This window comes from Hesperophylax consimilis, chromosome 18 (assembly GCF_061612785.1).
Source record: "Hesperophylax consimilis isolate HC1 chromosome 18, BYU_Hcon_1.0, whole genome shotgun sequence".
Classification (NCBI taxonomy): domain Eukaryota; kingdom Metazoa; phylum Arthropoda; class Insecta; order Trichoptera; family Limnephilidae; genus Hesperophylax; species Hesperophylax consimilis.
In genome coordinates, this window is record NC_142853.1 from 9,041,275 (window position 1) to 9,064,347 (window position 23,073).

The 23,073-nt window shown below is 34.6% G+C and overlaps 1 protein-coding gene across 1 annotated transcript in view; it reads right to left on the reverse strand.

Moving 5' to 3' along the window:
* The window catches only part of cyr (cypher), a 152,448-nt gene that overhangs the window by 51,603 nt on the left and 77,772 nt on the right, over nucleotides 1-23,073 (reverse strand). The window contains exon 2 of the mRNA XM_089642287.1: nucleotides 10,260-10,299. The gene's annotated coding sequence lies outside the window, so the exon portion shown is untranslated. The remainder of the gene's footprint in view (nucleotides 1-10,259; nucleotides 10,300-23,073) is intronic.

Genomic DNA, 23,073 nt, shown 5'->3' on the forward strand with positions numbered 1-23,073 from the left:
CAATCATAAAATTCCCTTTTTTCCATTCCCTTTGCCTTGACTTTCAGAAGTGCATTAATGCTATCGATTCACTCTAGATCTTTTTTATGTAACACGATCGTAAATAATAGTATGAAAAGGACGCGACCAGATCTTAATAGCTCAATTGACCTGACTCCGGGGTTTTTTATTGCCCATCAGTGAATGCAGCTGAAGAAAAGAATTAGAGGAGAAAGGTACGTTACATAAATAAAATATATTTATGCGAATGGGGCTTTGTTGCACCCTGTGTACTGGGATGGTTCGGTGTAGGCGCAATTGGAGCAGTCCGCTCCCGGCGCCGACTACCAAAGGCGCGAAGGAGACAAATAGCCAAAGCGCTGATGATACCTAATACCTAACACAGCGCCCTTGAGGTTTTTACTGGCGCCAGGCGCCATTTGGATCATAACGGGCCTGCCTGTAAACTAACTAACTAACCATCACGCCATTTCTCTGCATGGGTAGGCAGAGAGAACGAATCGCCAAACAACTCGGTTTTGGCACACACTCCTTGCCTCATTCACATTAATACATTTTCTCTGCCTGTATATTATTATAATATGCCACGCACGAAACCTATTGCGGTTTTCTCTAAAGTGCTTTTGGGTAGTGAACTTCCGTAAACAAATATAAGAAAATAAGACAAACTTATGTTTTAATTTTACCACACTTTAAGCGCGCCATTCGAATTCCGTGTTAAAAATACACCCGTCCGAATCCGTCAAGAGCGAGTTCTAAGTGAATCCCAAATTCCGTAGGTGCGTTATGAGTAACAGCACCTATGGGACCTTCCATCGTATATCTTCTTCTTCTTAGGTACGTACATGGCATAGTGATGGAGCCAGAGACCTGCAGACCTAAGGAATCTACTGGCTAGTGCGCAGCACCTATGTGATTTGTAAACACCAAATTTGCACGGAATAGTTAGGTATCTATTTTACGAGAATCTACTTTTTGTGTGGTTATCGTGTTTTAAGTTTTAATTAAAGACCGCCACTGGATGTAACCCAAGAGAATAATGTTAAGTTTAGCTAAATTCCTAAAGGTGCATATAATATTGTTTACATTATCTCAGTTCTCATCTATCGTCTGCGTCTTCAATAGTCCAATAGATCCACTGAATAAACACTCAGTTCAGGCGAAGCTTGTCTTGTTCCCGTGAACAAACCATCCCGTTATGTTTGATGAAAGGGTATTTGATTGTCCTTTGTGTTCTGGTAACCGCGGACACGACTCAGGAACGAGGGACTTTATGACGCAGACATAACCTTTAAAAATCAACTTCACCTATTTTTATCCCACACTCTATTTGGAGATTCAATGACCGAAGCAACTCAATAGATTTCGTTAGATGTACTTACAAATTGAAAAGGTTTATAAGTAGACACTTATTGAGTTGTTCTTTTCGATTTGTTAGATTTTATATGCATGATTATACCGATGGTTTGGAGTCCAGTTTGTGACTCGTTTTCTTAAAGAAGTGGAGAAACTATGTCTGTTTTTTAATTCATCGATATATTTTTAGTTAAATAGACCTCTGTGGTAGACTAGAAACTAGTTGGTTATGGACCTTCGCGAGTTTATAATCCGGTGAGAGATAAATTTATATTCTTCTTTCTGCGTTGCCCTGTAGCCTATAAAATAATATTGATTTAAATACTTCCTGTTTTTTTCCCAAATATTTCTGGTTTTCACCCTTCCAGGGTGTTCTAGGCCAGTGTTCCGCAAACTTTTTATGTTCACGGTACACCTAACTAATCAAGAAATTTTAACGGTACACCAAAGAAAAAAAAACAAGGTAAATTTTGGATAGGATTGACTAGGCTTATTACGAATAACGGCGAACTTTGAGGTTAAACTGCAAAAGCTGCATGTCATCATAATTTAAAAAAACATCCCAGAGAATCCCCAACATCATCAGAGAATGAGGTTTCTTCGATTTAACCAGCATATTAGCGATCACGTAGCTTGCTTTTTGCGCTTTGCTTGATGTATTGAAAGACGAACTCATGAGAGTTACCTGTTTCTTAGACTGGTCTTTCATACGTTGAAGGAAGGCGTTATCTTCGTGAGACACCGATGGGTGTTTAGTTGTTAAATGTCGTGAAAGTTTACTGGGCACCATCGAATTATTAGCCAAAGTTTCTCCACAAACAAGACATTTTGGGATTGGGCACGATTCGTCACCGCAATATATAAAGCCATAACGCACATAGCTCTCATCGTATTTCCGATCAAAAAGCTTAGGTTTTTTTCTTTGTTGACTCTGCTTCTTCTTGGGAATCATTAGTTTCACTTGACAAACTTGCGGTACGTTTAAAGAATTTATCCATTATATGCACGTAATATGGGATATTTTTTTGCAATTAAAAAAGTCAATTAAGTTTGCGACGACACAACCAAACACTAGCATTAACGAATGACTACTAAACAAGCGGGCGCAACGTTGCCGTCGTAATTCGTAATGCTATGTTGTCACGCGCATGCACCCCGATAGCTCGTGCGCAATCACGTGATAATGTAGCAATAGCACCCCACTTATGTAGTGTAGCACACGTGATAATGTAGCGTAGCGGCGTAGCACACGGCCACTTCGCAGCGATCGAGTCCCACCCACGCCACCTCCGGCCGCCGCGCCGCACAGAAAATTAAAGACCAATTTACAGAGCACTTTGTGAGAAGTGACGCGGGACTCGCGGCACACTTACAAATGGCCACGGCACACCAGTGTGCCGCGGAGCACACTTTGCGGAACACTGTTCTAGGCCATAGTTTTAAATTATCGGAAGATGGAAGGTGAATTTACATATTATTTTATATAATTTCATAATTAAATGGAGGATTGGCGTCAAGTTCCGACTTAGAAGATATGAGATGTGGAACGGAGGGGCGGCAATTTTAGATAACGCTTGATAGAACAGACGATATTTGTTTAGAGAGGGGACTACCAACAATTATGTCATCTAAAGTTCCCATTTCTAGACCACAGAAAGTACAATTTGGGGAGTCAAACATATGATTTTTAGAATGGTTAGAAGGAACCGAACAATGTCAAATCCTCATTCGAATAAGTAAGGAAATTTAGTTTTTGGAAAATGTGGGAATTTTTGAAACACGGTTTTGATGGGACAGTCCTTTTTATTGAGGCATAGCATGCTCTCTTGGATTGACTAGCATTGCGCCAATACTATGTCCAAACATGGATGTCGTTTATGAGGGTAAACATTAACAATAAGGTTGGATGTTCCTCATTTTACCAAGAAAGTCAAAACCCACGATGCCAACATGTCCAGAATTCAAAATAAGAGTTACTTTATTCCCCAGGACTTCAGGAACAGGAGGTACCGTAACACGGCATAATACCCCAAAAACAAATTACTATAATCCTGTATACACATTGATAGTTTGGTCTATGTGTAATAGGTTTATCCTTGTGATAATCTATTAGTTCAAGGATTATATGTATTCCTGACCCCAAGCGATCGCACAAAACATAATGCAAAATAATTATTTGTATGGCTTTCTGAAAATAGTATTTTTTAGCAAATTGTTCGTAGCTTTTTAATTACTATTGCACATGCATGTGTGGATAATTTTATAATTGAAATCGTTGTTTTTTTCGTTATGGATTGATGGAGATCTTAAACTAACATACACAGCTAACGTATATTAATTATTGTATAAGCATTAACTTTTTAATGGTTTTTTCTGCACTTTCAATGATTAAAAATTACATGATCGTAAATGAAGACGATGATAATTGAAGTGATTTATAAAATTTTAACAATTGATTGTTTGGGAGAATTTGAACAATTCTTCAAATTTCAAGTTCTGTGAAAGTTCTTTTCAAGTTCTGTTATTATTTCAGTACTGTCAATTGATTGGCCTTTAATGATATAATAACAGAACTTGAATAGGACATTCACAGAACTCGCAAATGAACGTTGAAATTTGATGAATTGTTCAAATTCTATGAAACAACCCATCCTTACATTGAGTTAAGTCATTTAAAATCTATCATATTAATTTGATGACTGGCATTTTTATATTTTTAACATTTGAACGGTCCCTGTTAATCGCCGATTTTCGTACAGTTTCAGTTTTCGTTCAAATTTTACTCACACGGAGAAAACTTACTGATAAAATAAAATAAAATATAGCTAATTTATAAAAATCTGGTAAAATGTTTCGTATTCTTTAGCGAATGAATTGACAGATTTCCAATATTTAACAAACTATAAGTAAAACACGAATGTGTTATGAGGATGCCGGAACACGTGTTTATAATGATTCTAATACTGTCGCATGACGTCATTAGATTTATCAGGAAAAGCGCAGCTACATGAATATATTCTTAATGAGCTAATATTTTATCAGGAAATGGTCCCTCACAGGCGTAGTGTCTTCAATTCCTCGGCTCGCTAAGTCCTCCATCACGATACAAGCAACATTTTCCACTTACTTTGATGGTAGTAGGAGATTCTTAAATATTGTCTGGTTATTTATTACCTGGGAATGTTTGTCTTACTTTAAAAAAAAACTTTTAATAGGATTTTAATAAATCCGTCATACTATTTTTTCTCCGTGCAGCCTAGCATAGCGGTGATAATTAAGTTTGCTTTATAAAAATTTGATCAACATCTGAAATGGGCCGAGAATCGGCGTAACGGACCTTCGTCATAGTAACGGACAGCGGTAGTGGTAGAATAATAAATAGAGTAGAAGTTACTCTCAGTACCGCCCTGGTCGAAGACCATCATTCAGAAACGAAACATTGTTTTAAATGGTTTTAGCCGTGTTGGTAATCATATCTCAATAGCCAGGTAGTTCCCAAACCCTCTCATCTCAATTTCCTTTCCCTCCCCGTCTCGTTCGGCTTCACAAAATACCCCAATTAGGGATGTCATACAAAATGGCTGCGGTCATTTGGACTTCTAGTGCCGTATTCATACAAAAAATAGTAGTTTAGTGTAGCGGCCCACAGGTGGAGAAGTGTTCTGTTCTTATTTTAAATATGCCGCCGCCTTCTCTCACAAAGCCCAGGAATGTCCGAGCCATTAAATATTAGATACCGCGGTGTCTGTCATGAACATTTCTGTATTACGGATTAAATTATTGTATAACTCGACATAACACGACATTATTACATCCGATTACAAAGTTAAACTTAAACGAAGGATGCATATCACCGATGAAGAGATGATCATTACTTGCCTAAGTATAATAAAATATGTCATATTATATTATATTCAAAAATGTAATACCAAACAAATGCAAAATAACTATAAATATTTAGAAATAAAGTATTTCAACAACCTTCCGATTGAAATAAAGAAATTAAAGGATATTAACATACTTAAACTAAAACTGAAGTTACTCTTTCAGAAATAATTAACTAAATAATTGCCTGTTTTTCCTTTCATTGATATTTATTATCAGTCTATACTCATCTCCACTGTATTTAGATTTTGTCTCTTTATATATTGTTCCTATCATATATATACTTACTTATAACATAATGATATTCTATTTTTCTTATAATTAGTGTAACTCTCTCACCAAGCACAAGAACCAGTTTCTTCATTGGTGAGATTGCGAACATAAATATATTTTGTAATGTATGTAAATATAGTTTTTATGTACTCGTATTATATCCTGTACCCACTTATTTATATATATAATGTGGAGCCGCAAATATTGTATTCGAATCGATTTGTGGTTTTATGAACAAAGTGGAATGCATTCAATAATTGACACAACTATTGGTGTATTTTTTTTATTTTATTTTATTAGGAACATTAACAGGTTTATAACATAACATGCATAGAGAGAGAGTAGTTAACAGTTAGAATTGGAAAGGGATTCTGACTTATCCCTGGTCTTTTTGAAAATAGACTCGATATTATACACACCCATGAAGCACTTAATATGTTGAAAAAAAATTAAAATGTCGCTCTAATGCATACTGTCAGACAGGGACAGGTAATTGGGTGGAGGAATGCAGGAACATATGTTAAAGAAAGATGTGTAGTTGCGTCAAAAATACTCGTGGGATGACGGTCTTAAAATGAAAAGCTCCACTAAATCAAATTTATGATATTTACATTTTCATTAGCGGCTGATGACACATCATCGGTTTGTATTTCATCATTTGTCAGGAAGGTACCTAGTGTAACAGAACGTAAAAGCAACACGACATTATTTCACGCTCATCTTACGTTGATTAAGAAATACAAAAGATACAGGTACCTACCCACCGGACATTCTTTGTTCTGGGTGGGTGACGGGTGAAGACGAACGGTGATCCTTATCAAAATGAAGATACGAAAAAATCTACCTTTCTAGGTAACTTTATTAATTTTCTTTGACGATTTCTTTAAGGATTGGAGTAGGCATTGGAGGTTGTCTACCACTTTCCCATGCCGTTCTAAGAAAACAGATAGTTTTCTCCTTCACCCTACACGTCAAGACTCTATTTTTTTTATTTATAAAGGAAATGCAGTGTTAGTGGGTAGTATGTGAGTGCATACATGTTTTTAGTAGTATAACTGCATTACATTTCATCTTCACCAATTGGTGTTGCTACTAAAATTTTATAGATAAAAGTTACAAGAATTATAAGAGAAATATTAAGATGAAATTGTGACTTGACCAAAGCAGCTAAGTTGCAGACGCCTGGCAGGCCTGCCAAGAATGAGCGGAGAGATTGGACCAGCCGCAAGCGAGACACGGCGTCTGCGCCCCTTAGCCAGCTTCCCTAGTAGGCACTTGAAGAATGTATTGGAATTGAGGGGGAAAGAACCCGAAGACCCTAGGGATAAAATTGAGCATCGGATCACCAGAGGCAGGGCGAAAGGGCTCCAGTCCCCCGAAGTCAATCGGTTATGCAGCAGCCTCTTTGGGAGTTATCTACTCAGTTAATGCCGGGACTGGGTCTAGTCCACCCCTTGATGGAGTGAAGAGCAATACAAAATAATAGACCGACGAACTAACCATCACGCCGTTTCTCACAGGGGAAGGCAGAGAAGACAGACCGCCAAACAATTCGGTCTTGGCACACACTCCTTGACTTTTTCACATTCATACATAGTTTCACACATACTCTTCTGTTATTTTGGCTCTTTAAATGGTCCGAATCAAGTATTTGGTTTACTTGGTTCTACCAGATGTACATCAGACGTCCCCAATTTCTTCTACCATGTCATATATTCTCCTCTCACTCCTTCTTTGTTCATTCGCTCTACATGCCCAAACTATCTAAGCTTCAATTTCTCAATCTTACTCTTTATGTCTACATCAGCCTTGCATTTTGCGTGGTACGATACGTGGTATCGGTACCAAGAGTCGTGCGATCATTCATTTGCTTACGTTGGGGGGGGGGGGGGTCGCATTGGAGAAGCCGTACCGGGCGAGTCTTGGCGAGCACAGCATGCTTATAGGTCATACGCTCTGAGCTCACGGCTCCCGTTCAATTGAGCCGTCATTCAATTATGTTGACTCTTAGAGTCGTATGAAAATATTGAGCTAGTACCGTTACTCCCGCTCTTAATAAAATGAGTCAAGACCCATCGCTACTACAGACGGTGCGAAAAAAGCACTTGAGCCAGTCCAACTTCCAAAGTAAGTTAACTCCTCCAGCGTTTCGGGGTCATATATGACCGGGCGTCCATATTTTATAAAAGTATTTTTATCCTGCGGAAATTTGTAATTTTGTGACGTTAGAAAGAAAAATAATACTTCTTTCCAGTTTGCTTCAAATATTTATACTGGAATCCAAAAATAAGATCGTAAATATAGCCAAAATGAATTATTCACATTTTGCGCCGCTATCATAACAATCGGTTTAACTGTGAAAATTATTTCATATTTTAAGGTAAAGTTTTCTTACAAATTCCCCAAACAAAACGAAAGTGTTTAAGAAATATCGAATTCTCTTAATTTTTCTATGATTGAAGTAAAAAATTAAGATAAATGTGGTTAGCAGTTTTCAAGTTTGATATTGAAATTTTATTGTTTAGAAATAGTCATGTTTATTTTAAATGCATACACCAGGTAGATGATTGTATATAGTTTCTAAAACAGTATTTGTTTTTAGGTAAAATTATGAAATAAGATTTATATAGCGCATTTGAAATATGAACAAAAGTGAAGAAATCACCGAAGGGTTAATTAATACTTGAACATTGATGAGAAAGCTCGAATAATTTACTAGTCTCAATTGATTTCATTCACTTTATATTGCCCTTTTGATTGCTTAATTATTTATTTGCTAGTTGAGAGCGGCGCACGTATGTTGTGCGGCCGGTCTGGAAGGCTAACTATCCATTAAAAGCTAATCACACCGTCTTTAGACAACCTTAAACGGCCAATGATTAAAGGCTATGTAAAACATTAAGCTCGCATGACGAAGCAGCCGATATTTTATCCTTGTACGTTGTTCTCGATAGGCGGTAATCATTCTACGACGGGTATTTTATTACTGCCCGATTTAATGCCTTCGGATCGCACATAAATCTCCAAAAATCGTAGCGCGAGGCAATATATTATAATAAATTACGGGATAACTAGTGCGCTCACAGATTATATCCGGCAGTTTACATGACAGGGTTCATGCGGGGTACAAACGTACAGATACAGGTACAAGTTTATCTGGCAGATACGATAACAATATATCCTATTTGAAACTTTCGAGGATATTGGAGCTGTTAGCTATCGGTCTTTAGGAAAAAGGTTCTGCTTGAAAATTTTGAATTTATTGCTCATTTATAGGTTATCATGCGCTTAAAGCCATAAAATTGTATCTCCACTTTTTGACGAAAATGAGTCATGAACGACTTTTTTGAAAGATCCATCGAGATGTCGATGGCGAAGAATAGATGGTTTAGAAATAAACTATTGTTTCTCCAATTTTGTTCGAAATCGAAATGTACTAAATATAGCCTAGATTTTTTAGGTTCAAATATTTCATCTTCTAAACCTACCATTCCAAATATATAAAAAAAATATATGGTCAATCCACGAAGCAATGTTTTTATGTTTGCCATATACAAATATATTATATTCACATCAGATACAGAAATTAAAATATGGAATCTACTCTTCGAAGATATTTATGACTTTCAATTTCAATAGTATGATTTATGTAGATACAATTTTTTAAATCTAAACCATCGATATGTATAGGGCGTGTATCTAACTAACTACGCCCCAAATATATTTACGCATTTCAAAGGGCTGAAATAAAATTTTCCAATCGATTAATTTTTATACTTGGTTTTTCTTGGAAAAATAGTTAATAGAGATACAATATCTAAGGTTTGACTCATAGATATTGTTATTTACACAAAAATTATCCTATCGGGACTATATCAGATTTGGTAGTTTTTCTCAAAGGGGGTGCAATCATATTTTAAAAAGAGAAAACAAAAACCTTCAAATCTCCGTTCTTTTATAACACTGATAGTTTTTTTAAATTTTTTTTATTAAAAACAAAAAGATACATGAATTACAAATAAATATAATACAGCTATTAATTACATAATATATGTATTTGATTTACCCCCATAAATAAGCAGGGCTTGTGTGTATGGGAGATAGTTATTTGTTACATTTACAAACGCCAAAAATATTTGTAGAAATCTGCTGCGCTAATGCACGCGATAAGACCACTGCTACTCATTTAATTATTTTTAATGATATTTAATATGTAGATATAATATGTCTCGACGTCATCTAATAGGAAATTCAGCACTAACAAAACCTTTCCTACAAAAATAAAGTTGGTCGTTTACAGGTGAAAATATAATAAGCAGTAATTATTGATTGAAGTACTAGTACATATTGAATTATTTGGTGGGTTGGGAAAAAGCCGACGTAGCTCAGTAGTCCAGAGCACCTCACCGGATATCAGAAGGTGCAGGTTCAATTCCCGTCAGCGGCATTTATATTTACTCGGGAAATATTTTCAATTTGTAAGGATAACAGTTACTCATTTAATTAGTGAACCAAACATCAATTTACAAAGAGTCGCGGAGAAGTGCTGAGAATTTTTACTATCTGCTCGTCGATGAAGGGTCAACATAAAAAAGGGAATAATAAAAATATTAGGCTGGTTTATATAGCGCCGTTTTCGTGAATAATAATCTCAAGGGCGCTACAAATATATGTTATTGAATAATAAATATATCTGGCTTACGACTAGGATTCATTATATAATGATAATTGCAGGGGTATCTTACCTAGAAGGACGTGCGTTGATTTTATTCTGTTTTTCGCCACCTAGAAGAAGAAAATAAGTTTTTTATAAATCAAATAATTTAGTTCTAATTATAAAGTCTAGTATAAAATTAAAATGAAAAATTCCAATAATAAACAAGGAGGAGGGATACATAAAGGATTTTACTGAAATATTTCAGAACGATATTTCATCCCTATCATCCTCCACAGTTCTCTATTCACACTGAAACAGAATATTCATCCTACACAACATGTTACAAATGTATGCCTTCAATATTAGTGACCATGGTCCTCCCATTGAGAGCTCTTTTGAAACCCCTCTTTCTGTTACGTTCTTCGTATAAGAGAAAGAGTGGGAGGTAACAACGGAACTGTCAGCGGTTCACCAGTATAACAGTCAACCATAGGGAGTATTATTATGCTCACGTTCGGTCACAACCCTAAATCCACTGAATATATAATTCCCAGAAGAATTGATACCGAATTGAGTCGCTATTTTACATAAGACCTGTCGATCATCACCCAGACATATTGTATACCCATAAGTCCCAATGACACGAATGAAGTTGTTGTAAAAAGAAATACCATAAAAACCAGATAAAATTACTGTTGATATATTTGTATTAGAAGTAAAAATCGATATATCTGAACAATAAAAAAATTATATCAAACATGAGAATACCAAAAGAAAACATTTTAACTCGAAACGTCCATGATTTTTGAAGAATTCAAGATTTAGAAATTTCATTATTTTGCGTGGGGAATGAGTAGGAAAACTATAACTTCTCTCTTAATGATTTTCAATAAAAAAATAAACTTTCAACTGTCAACGAAAAAAAACCGCCAATTTTTAATCACACATTTTGAAATTTTTTGGATTTTATCTATGGAAACAAGTTAGTATAAATATTTGAGACAACTTCAGAGGAATATTTTTTTCTCTTTCCATCAAAGAAAAAATCACATATCTGTGCATAATCGAAAAAAAGAAGAAAAAAAATAACGTAGGTATGGACGCCCGGTCAGATCTGTCCTTCAGAGACTCTAATGGAACATGATGTTTGTGGCTAGTAATGACCTTCTGAGATTTAAGGGGTTTTAAAAGAAATTGATTATCCATTCAAGAAAGAAATCTGATGTTTAGAAAATCTAATTGGGTACACGGTCACGCCCAGAACACGTTTCTATCTGTTAATCTCTTCAGAGCCTAAATCCAAGTTGGAGCATTATAAATATTATTATTAACATTGTTACGAACAAAATTGTCCATTAACCTGTACTGGCCGCTGACCAATTGTCCATAAAAGCTTTCCTCGAGTAACAACGTGTAATTTGAGATAAAGTGTTATAAAATAACCATCAAATTATGTTCGAAGACTTCTGATACAAATTGATTTAAGCGTTTTTAATCGAGAGATCGGATCAAAAGACGTAAGTGTATAATTTTCGTCACTTGCCTTGAATTTTGTGTTTTTTGTATCTATTTTAAAAGGTAGAATTACTTACTAACTACGTAATACATAGTGAATTGAGAGATAATGTTCACGTCACTTGTCTATTTAATAATTGTGGGCTAATTAATTCAATTTAATTTAACACTTGAAGTATGCCAATTATTAATGATGAGTGTATAGAAAAATAATGTTGCCATAATAGGGAATTCTCTTCACACCAAAAAATCACTTATTATTAATTATTCACATGTGGAATCACTTCAGACACAAGAATACATAGTTTTTATAATTTTCAAAAATCATTTATTAAAGTTATAATGACTTTAAAAGCAGGCGCGAACGAAATATTTCAATGCAGCTAAAAACGCCCGGTGATTGATCAAGCGTTTAAGGGCGAACGATGACGTCACTGTTGATCGGCCTGAGTAGATCCTGCAAACCGATGGCGGCGGCGGCGGCAAAGGTGTGACGTAGCACTTTTGACGTAGCGGTCAAAATGGCGCATGACCGTTTTCAGAGCCGAAATAGCACGTAATTTTTAAAACAACTACAAAAAATTGAAAATGCATTTGAAAAAAAGAAAAAAAAGAGGCACATAATAAAATAATTATCTTTATTGAAATAAATTATTTACAAAATGCACGAGAATTCCCTATTGCTTCAGTTTCTGGTGTGGTAGATAGGGCCAGTATCGCCATGTGGAACACCACCATTCTGAATAGAAACGTTGCTTAAAATGATTTTAACCGTGTTTTGTGACTAGATCTGAATCGCCTTCCCAAACTGTTTCACTCCTTCCAGAAGCAAAACATACCCCGATGAGGAACTGCAATATATTTAAAAAAATATATCAATAATTGTTATACTAGTGTTTTAAAACGTATACGTTTTTTGGTGCTATATTTTGTATGGGAGACGAGACGTTTTTTATTGAAGAACACTAGGTAAAAAGTAAGCATCTCGTCACTTATGTAATCGTATTGAATCAAAGTGTAAAAATGCATAAATGACCTCTCCTGATAAACAATTTACTGGTGTTTAAAAACCTGCATTAACATATTTTCATCGGTTCAAATGTGAATTTGGACCAGAGCTGCCAATGCATACATTATCAAATACTCACAAGAAAAGAAGAGATTTTCAAATCCCCCACAAGTTTCTCTACCTCCAAAATGGAACAAAATTCTATCGAAATAGGCATGGTTTTATTATTGTCTAGTTATTTTCGGATTATCTCTTTCGTTCAGGCTTTAAATATACTATTTTTGAATTTTCTTTTGCGAACGTAAACAAAATACAGTACGATCTCACAATTATCGTAAATATTGTTTTTTATATGGTTGGATAATCAATAAATCACCAGAATACCTCCCCGCATTTTCCCCACAAAATGATTCTCTCCGAAAAACACCCAAATCTTGAAAATCTTCTTTCCCGCAATTCGGGCAATTCAAATTGCCAACCCTGATGTGGATATTGTAGAAAATGTAAGCCATAAATATTTCACTCACGTAGACTGGTTTTAATGAAACTGCAGGTTCAGTCGTGCCAAACAAACGTGTTTTAATGGGATGGTATTTTACTCGACGATTTATAAATTCTACGTATAATATTTATATGAAAATATTTTTTTAAGCCATAATATTTTTCACGGCAGTTCCTTTTCGAATTCGTAATATTGAGAAAGTCCTTACAAGTAAAATGATCAGGATCTTGAAATTTCTATAATAATCATGAATCACACGGCTTTCTCAAAATAACGATTTATTCTCGTTATAATTCAGATGGCAGAATTTGTGTGGTTTTTTTCAAATTTGACTTATATGTAGTTATTGTAAGCAAAAAGAACAAAATTTTTGATAACTTTGTGATTTCTAGGTTTTCTCAATGTGTTAATTCAATTAGCTTTGGGCAGTTGCGAGCAGTTGGTATCTTGTACGGTATCCACATAAAAATTATAGTATTAAATCGTAATTCATGTCTTCCAGAATATCCTAATAATCCGTATGATTTTATTTTAATCTGAGATCTTTCTTTCGAGTCCTGTTACATAACCAAGGTTCAAGTCAACATAAATAATGCTTCTTAATTCCTCGATATACATCTCCCATCGATAAATTTAATAATAAAATACCGAATAAAATATGATATTACCCGTTGACTAAACTAAACCAGCCTAATACCCTTTTAGTGTTGAGGCCCGTGACTATGGTAATATAACGGGCAGTGATTTAATGCCGCACACTGAAACCCATTGGGTTTGCGCTTAGAATGGGTGGGAGATTACGGGGCGGAGGGTCGTAATAAAGAGCTTTGACACTACGGTCAGGGTCTAAGCGCTGGTTTTAAAAATAAGCGCACACTGAAGCGATCATGTCGGACAAACGGAATAATAAGAATATTAATATATAACAAAATATCTGGTGTATGTAGAATGTATAGGTTTTTTTGTTTGTTTGAAAGTAGGAGATTAAAAATAAAGTTGGGATGTATCTGGTAACTAAGCACAGATTAAATAATCGAATGTAAAATTTGAGTTCAGAATAGTGGTTTGGTCACCAAGACCATACTGAGCTTAGGTATCTTTCACAAAATTAAATTCTAAACATGGATTTTTATATATTTTTTTTTATTTATGCTGTGGGAATCGAACACAGCAGTGACTTAAGAATAGAGTAACTTCTTTTGGCGGCTCTTGGCCACCAAAAATGGACGTGATGATTGGGAGTCGCCACGGGCCGAGCTATAGCCGGAACCGATTCATTCCGTTCCCGAATGCCGAGATTGCCATATAGGGTGTCGAGACAAAAGACAAAAGTTTATTAGGATACCTATCAAATCATTAGATAATGGACTGCAATCCCGTTTTTAACTGAATTAAGAATAATTTGAAGAGATTCTTAATAAATTAGCAATATTTATCAGTAAGTTGTTTCCGTGTGTAATTAAATAAAAAAGGCATTTTTTCTTACGATTGAGTGTGCGACGTGCGTTCTTTATTAAGGTACTAGGTAGGAACCTACAAGTTAGATGGCTAGCTCCTCAAATTAAATATGTAATTGTAATTACATTGGAATGTAACGTATTAAATCATATCCTCATAAACGATGCTACGGTCAGTAATACAGTAATACATAATAATTGTACGTTATCAAAAGACTTCCAGTTATTAGCGGCAACGTTTGGCACTCGCGACCGCCCATTAAAACACTTTAACATTTAAGTGACGCCAGTTTATATGATTAATGTACAGATACGGCGTATTAATATTCGTATCGCTTATTAAATTAGGCATACGCTAACGCAAAGAAAATGTTCATCAATTAATTTGAAGCAAGTTTTTGATGGACAGATTAAAGTTCAATTATTGATGATCGTTTAAAATATAATTTAGAATGCAAGCAATCGGATTTTAAAATTGTTACTAACTAAACAAGCAGCAAGAACTCTGGATCGGTAAGATTTAAAGAACTAATTTGAAGAACTTCCCAGAAAATCCCAAGAATCGAATCTCTCAGGCCAGTGAGACTATAGCACCCCCAATTGGTTTTTTTGCATTTGTGCAAATAATTAGAAAACAAGACAAACAATAATTGATTATGGGACATTCTATCCCAAGAAATAGTTCATACAAAACATACCTTTGACCATTCAGCGGTAAACCTCGGGAATCTATGAACTGCCAGGGTGCGCAACGACCAGGAGATTTTTTAACAACAAATTTGTTTTATACTTTTTTCTGTTATTGTCACGTTTTAAGATGATATTAAAATAATTTAAAAAATGAATATAACACAACAGTCCTAACGGCTCCGAACAGTCTGGAGACGGTGAGATTATGGCATCCTTAATTGTGGTATGTTGTAAGGCTGAAGGTAGTGGGAAGGGGAAGGAGATGGGGAAGAGGAAGTTGGTGAAGTACCTTGCTGATCAGATCTGGTCACTAAACACGGCTAAAGCTGTTTAAAGCAATGTTTCAATTCTGAATGGGGGTCTTACACTAGGGCAATAATGAGAGTTTAGTAGGTATCTTCTACTCTGAAATACTGAAGATGTTACTTGTTTGTTAAATACGATTTTTTTTTGCATAAATTGTGATTTTTGTTTTTAAAATTGTTTTTGTAACCTACCATATTGTATTCCCTAACCACAGACGTTTTAATAAGTTGTTGCTAGGTTTCTAATCTCTGGGACAGTCCCTTTAAATCTGGGGAAAAATATAAGATGATGGTTTTCTTCTCTCTTTTTTATTCTCCGAATTAACTAGCAATTAGATTGCCGGGACTATATTGAAAGTATCTACCACTACGTGTCTGGAACATACCGCAAATGTACTATATTTTAATGTGGTAATTATATTTATTATGCGTGAAATAACTCATATGAAATTTAAATTAATTGCACACACCGTGTATCGAATCTGCAAACCGCTAGATTCTGGGTCTGAATTTTAACCTCTTAGCGCAAACGATTCATTTCGCCGTCCATAACCTTTAAGCGGGCCACAGATAGCTGCGCTCGGTTACTTTTCACACGTGGTTTTAGCTTCGCTCACTATGAGGTGCCATACATATCAACACATAGCGCCACGCGCAAGCTACACACGGCTGCGTGGGTATGTGACGCCTATCTCTCTTCAAACCGTCGCAAACGCTTGAACGAGCTACATGTGTTTGTTTTTATTTTATTTTATAAAGCATCTTGAAAATTGACGTTTTTGTGGCGTGGCTCAGCTAGCCATGTGTGACCACATCGCTGTATCAAGCCACGTAGCTTTCATGTCAATCGTGGCCGTTGACTTCGTGCACAGCTATCTGTGGCCCTCTTTAGTATCGCCGCAAATAATTCCGCTCATTACCATTTGATGCACAATAATTAACTCGTTTTACCGTAGCTTTGGCGGGAAACGAGGGGTGTGGGCCACCATTATATTATGACAGGACAATGCAGTCATGACATGGTAACCGGGAACTTGGCAACTTGGCGGCGTCTGTGGCACTGACTGGTGGCGGGACTCTGCTGCCAGGGAACGGTCGTGAAGAGTTCGAGCCACTGGGCCGCCTTCCACTGCTAATTATTAGTCTTGAGGATACAGAAACGATAGCTGATGCAGTTGGAACAAATTATTTGTGTTCCTATTAAAAACGGGACTGCAGGCCTTTAACAAATGAATTTACAGATTTCCTAGCAAACAATCTGTAAAACACGAATGTATTATGAGGATGTAGGAATACGTGTTCGTTAAAATTGTAATATTTTCGCATTTCATCATTTTTCATATTAATTATATTTTTTTTTGGTAAACTAATGTTTAAGACAAGATTTTTCATGCATAGCACAAAGGGTAACAATTATTTTATAAGCAATAATTATTAGCTTGAAACACTCATCCACATTGAAAAATCTCCTGATAAAAGATACATGACGTCAACGGGACTTGAACCCGTGTCCTTTCGATTTCCGGTCATGTATCTTTTATCAGGAGATTTTCAACGTGGATGAGTGTTTCAGGCTAATAATTATTGCTTATAAAATAATTTTTCATATTAATCAGGATAAGCGCAGCTTCATATATTCTGAATGTACTAATGTTTTATTAGGAAATGGCTTGCCATCACATTTTAACAGGATTTTCAACTATCAGCCATACTCATTTTTCTCTGTGTGAAAGAGAAAGAAAATGCATTTTTTAAGTTTCTTCATAGAGATAATAGAAATGAATAATATTTTTTGCTCAGCTAAAACAAAGTTAGACGGACTATCAAAGCGGTAGAGTAAGAGAAAGTTATGCGTTTGGTTTTTAAGTAGAATCAAAGGTATGGCGTCGCAGTGCAAAGCTGTGATTTGCACTGTATTATGGGGGAGTTGGCGACATATCAGTGCGCGCGGTTTTATACTAAAATGGTTCATAGCCCATATACCTTGTTTTCATTATCTGTGCACTATCCCATTCCCGATTTTTCATTCATGAATTTTTCACAGTTTCTATGTTAATATGGGTGACTTGGCGATATATCAGTGAGCGCGGTTTTATACTAATAATTGTAATAATTGGATTACACTTTAAAAAAATTAACCCGAAAAAACAAAGTTTTTAATTTAATTTTATTTTATTTATTTATTTAACGCCCAGAGGGCTTTTACATGGTTGGTAGTATAATTTTAATTTGACAGATACTTTGAAACACAAAAAATAAGAATAAAATTACATTTGATAAAAGCTATGCAACAAGTCATACAAACACAAGAAACAAAAACAGAAAATTACAGCTATTTATAGGTTTACATGATGTCTTTAGGAGTATTGTTGAAATAAATGTTTTAAATGATCCACAGAACTTGCCAAGTTGGTATTGAATATGTCAACATCACCCAAGTAATGATTTCCCATGGTGTGAAGTCGTTGTATCGGAGAGTGGGCAATGTAGTTACTCTTATGTGTGCTGCTCTAGAATATTTTATTTTAAAATTAATATAATACATCTATTTTTATTAAATATTTTTATGCAATAAAAGTAATACTTTTGATTATTATGTAAAGTTTGCGATAGGTAACTTCTAAAAATATTTGGTACGGAGACTAAATAGCAACAAAAGGTAAACACACAATGCGCAGTGCGATCCAAATACTGCAATTCAACGCGCGAGCTATTTCATAAATTCAAAATGGTTCAGAGGTAAATTTTCATGCCAATGCCAATGTCTGTTCATTATTTGGTCGATGGATTATTACCTATATTTTCTTGACAGATTCTCGGTAGTTATTATTTCATCATTGATCGTTTGGGGTGGATACAAAACGGCTCGTGATCTGTAACCGGCAATCCTGGAAGGAATGCGGAAGAAGTTAGATGGTGGAGTAGAGGTAGGGGTGGTAGGAAGGCGGCCAAGATACAAAAGATACAATGGAGGAAGACTCTGATGAGAAGGGGTCGGAAAACTTTTTATTATCGGGAAATTATTTCTGAAAAAATTAAGTCATGAACGAATTTTTTTTAACCTCTAAAAACTCAAAACATTTTGCAATGTACTTCTCTAGACATAAAACGGATTCCGGGTAAAATATTTTCGCATTAAATTTGATTACAGATGAATTTTTCTGTTTTTGAAAATATATCAAAATAAAATAAAATTTCTTAAAAGCAGATGAAAGACTCTTTCAGTTTATACGATTACAAATCGACAAACGCAATTAAAAATTTAAACACTTTTTAACGAAAAACAAAGAAAAAGTTTAAAACTCGCTTACTGATGGTTTTTATGGTGTAAACTATAATTACTACTTTACAAGAAACTAAAAAACAAATTTAACTTGACAAAGTTATTGAAAAGATATTGAAATTTTATTTTTGTAAAAATATTTTTAATAAAATGGACATTGACAAATATTTTTCAACTGCTTCTAAGTATTGTTAATTTTTAGATGCATCAGAAAGCGGGGTATTCTGTCTTGCTAACACTGTTTAAATCCTACCATCTCACTGTTTAAGTCTCACCATAATGTAAATTGAGATGGCATTCATTTTATGAGACCGTGTTAGGCTAGGATATATACTCGTATATCTCCCTAAAAAACTCTACGGTAGTTTGTTGTCTGTGAAGAATAATTGCCCAAGGAGTTAATAATCAAAGCCCACAAGTGCTCCAACTTTTGACGGCTTCCGTGATTGCGTGGTTCCTTGGCTACGAATCCGGAGGTTGCGCATTAAAATCACCAAAATTACAATTTAAAAAAAATAATTTACCCCAATTGACGACCCCTGCAGTAGCAGAAGAAACAATATGTTGATGAGAAATTCTCTTATTATGCATCCTACATGGGTGAGAAGCGTGCTGAAAAAATGCATACAATTTATTGTGTTGGAATCACAACTTCGTGGTTAGATTGTTTCTCGTTTTTAATAGTTGAATATATTTCCTATTTCTTTATTTCATAAAACTAGCGAGTTTATTGCCTATGTCACGGATGATTTTACAAGCAAGAGAAAGCATTGTGAATAATGATATTTATTATAAAATTTGTATACCTACACAATATTCAAACGGTCTCAAACAACTTTGTTGGAATAATAAAATAACAATGTTTTTTTAATTCGTCTCAGGTACTACATCGAAAAATGTTTCTTATGCAATGGTGGAGGACTAGTCTGAGGAATTAAAACGCGACGCCAGGATGGAAACCCGACGCTTTTTACCGCTCGCCTGACTAACTAACTGACCTTGAAACCGCCTTCGTTGCTTCGTATACTTGTTTTACTATTATTTATTTATTTTACATCTATAAAGCTACTTTTACAAACATGTGATATACATAATAATTTAGTGGAACAATAATAATGAAGTTAAATTTGCTATTTAAATTATATAGAATCATTAACGTTGTATTTAGTCAATGTATAGAACCAAAGATATTAGAAGAACGAGATGTGCTATGAGCAGTTCATACTGTGTGGAATTGTTTTGCCCAGTGTCGCCGGTTTTGTTCACCAATACTACTGCACACCTTCGCTTACGCTAAGGTATCCGCACTAATACATAGAACAGATTTCTGTGCGTACACGTCCCGATAGTATTCAAAGTACCCTAATTAGGTAGTACTCCGCCTACGGTCCGGCGGCCAACATAGCATATCTCGTTCTTCTAATATCTTTGTATAGAACCAATGCATAAAATAGTATTGTGCTACATTAATTGTTATTATTATTGAGGTAGGTTATTCTAGCCTTCTTGTAACTGTATTTCGTGCAGTTGAACACATCTACTATTTCTGCGAAAGTATTGCGAACTGCATGAAATCTAAGTACAAGCGAATATCTAAATGACTCAGTCCTGATGTTGTTGCAATTAAAAAGAATTTTCGATCGCGTAGTTGTAGTTCTCTGTGTATGAAAGATAATAAGGCTGAATCAGGGCTGTCTGTAGTTTTATTAACAATTTTAAATAGTAAAAGTCAAGTCGGAAATAAGACTTCCATCCGAGAGTTTTAATTATAATTATATAAATAATTCTTTCATCAAATAGTTACAATTTATAGTTTATATAAGTAATCCGAGTGTAATTTTATATTTAATATATTTTGGTAGGTTGGGGTTAGATTCCCGCGCATCACCGAAAGACAGGGTGTGAAACGATGTACACGATAGAATTTGCAAAATAACAATAAAAATTGTTGGCTGGTACTAGCCAGTCCTCTTGTACCACGTGGTAAGCGCTGACTAAACGTATTGAAATTTGACGTATGACATTAACACAATCGACAATTCCAGCAAGTTTAGCTTTGATTAAAGAAGAAGATAAAATTCATAAATCTAAACGAAAGATGAAACAGAACAAGACACAGAAAAATAAAATAATAGATGATGGTCTCAAGTTTATTGTGAACACAAAAAAAGTTGTTAATTATAAATATTTAATCTTTAATTATTTTTGTGATCATGAACTCTTGAGCTGGTTAAATCCACATTTATTTATTTAATAAACATACGGCACAACATGTGACATTTACATAGGTATAAAGTTGTACAAAGTACAAAGTGTAAGAAAATATGAAAATGCAAAAACTAAGAGAAGAAAAATGTTTAAATAACGTATTAATGAAATTAATAAAATTAACGGAACCCACATTATAATATACATGTACAAGCTGTTGAAAGAATACAAAACAAATTCTCACGTTTTATAAATTTTAAAATGGATATTCTAGTAATTATGTTAAACTACAACACTCTGTTTAATTATATGAATATGCTCAAATTGTCAGACAGAAGAATTTTCACTGACTTGGTATTTCTATATAAAATTCTAAATGATTTAGTTGATAGTCCGGTATTGCTAGAATCGATAAGCATCCGAATTCCATAAAGTAATACTAGAAGTCAGGATTTATTTCAGTGCAGAAATTCTGGGACTAACTATCATACGTATTCCTCTTTGCCCAAAATACTAATGGAGGGAAACAATTATACCAAGTCAGTGGACATCTTCAATTTATCTTTAAATAAATATAAAATGTTGTTAAAAAAGCAATTCAGTTATGTACAATAAATAATGTATATTTCTTAATATTCATGTGTCCCGAAAAAGGGCTTTGATTAATAAATATGCCCATGTGCCCCGAAAAGGGCTTTAATTAATATATAATAAATAAATAAAATAAATTATTTTCCATTGATGTCAATCTGTACAAACCCATAAATAACCGTAATTATCAAATTAAATGTGACTTAAGTAGCGTAGCTATCTGTTTTTTGTCAGAATAACCACTTATTTTTTTATGGATTGAGAAAAGAAAATAAATATAAATATATAATTGTAAGAAAATCAATAACCTTTTAAATGAGAACTTTAGCAAGGCACAATATAACACTATCAGATGGTAAATAAGACAGTTAAAATACGTTGATAAAAAACAAGAAATCAAAAAGACTTCACAACATTGTCATATCAAACAACTATACTTTGCATATGCATGAGTTAATAGTAAAAATATTAGTTAATATATTAAAATATTATTCGAATTCAGCCACATAATCATATTTTGACCACCGCTAATTTAACAATTCGTAAATATAATAAAAATCATTTTTGGGACCATTTTGAACGAAATGGTAGATAAACTTCTTTAATTTCCATAGTCACACTACATCATCGTGAGAACGAAATGTTTCGTTAGTTGAATTCTCTCGCATTCGAAGCAAGAAAATTGAAATAATGAGTGTGAACTCGCTGCTAGAAATTAACATGGCATTATTATAGTCCAATCAGTATATTGCAGAGGTTCCCAACTAAATTGGTCGCGACCACAGACATAGGAATTAATAGACGAGAAGATAAAGGCGAGGGGTAAAATCAACTGTTGAAGAACGAAGGGAGTGAAGATGACTGTGATTCGTCAATAAATCAATCTGACAGTAAATAGGCATCTCGCATTATAATATCACCATTTACTTCTTAAAAGTAAAATCTGCTTTGAATGAATAGACATTTTTACATGGGAGCGCAAATTACTCGCCACGTTATGAACAAATTTGCGAAGTCCAAATTCGGCAAAGTAAGGCAGCTTCTATATTCAGAGTCGTAGTTAGTTTCAGAGTATTTAGTTAAGACACTTTTATAAATGTTCATAATTTACTTCCCAGCAACCAACCAGCTTTGTGTTTCGCGTCCAGACGTTTCTCGATGTGATAGTAACAACTGATTCATATTATACGATGTGAATATGCTTAAAATAAAATAAAACAATGCTTATATATGGAATGTAATACGACAATTGGGTTTATTCTCTTTTTTCGCATCTATTTTTACCAGTTTTCATAGTACAAGTAAACATTTTGCCGTGTTATTTCGTAAAATGAACCGATGA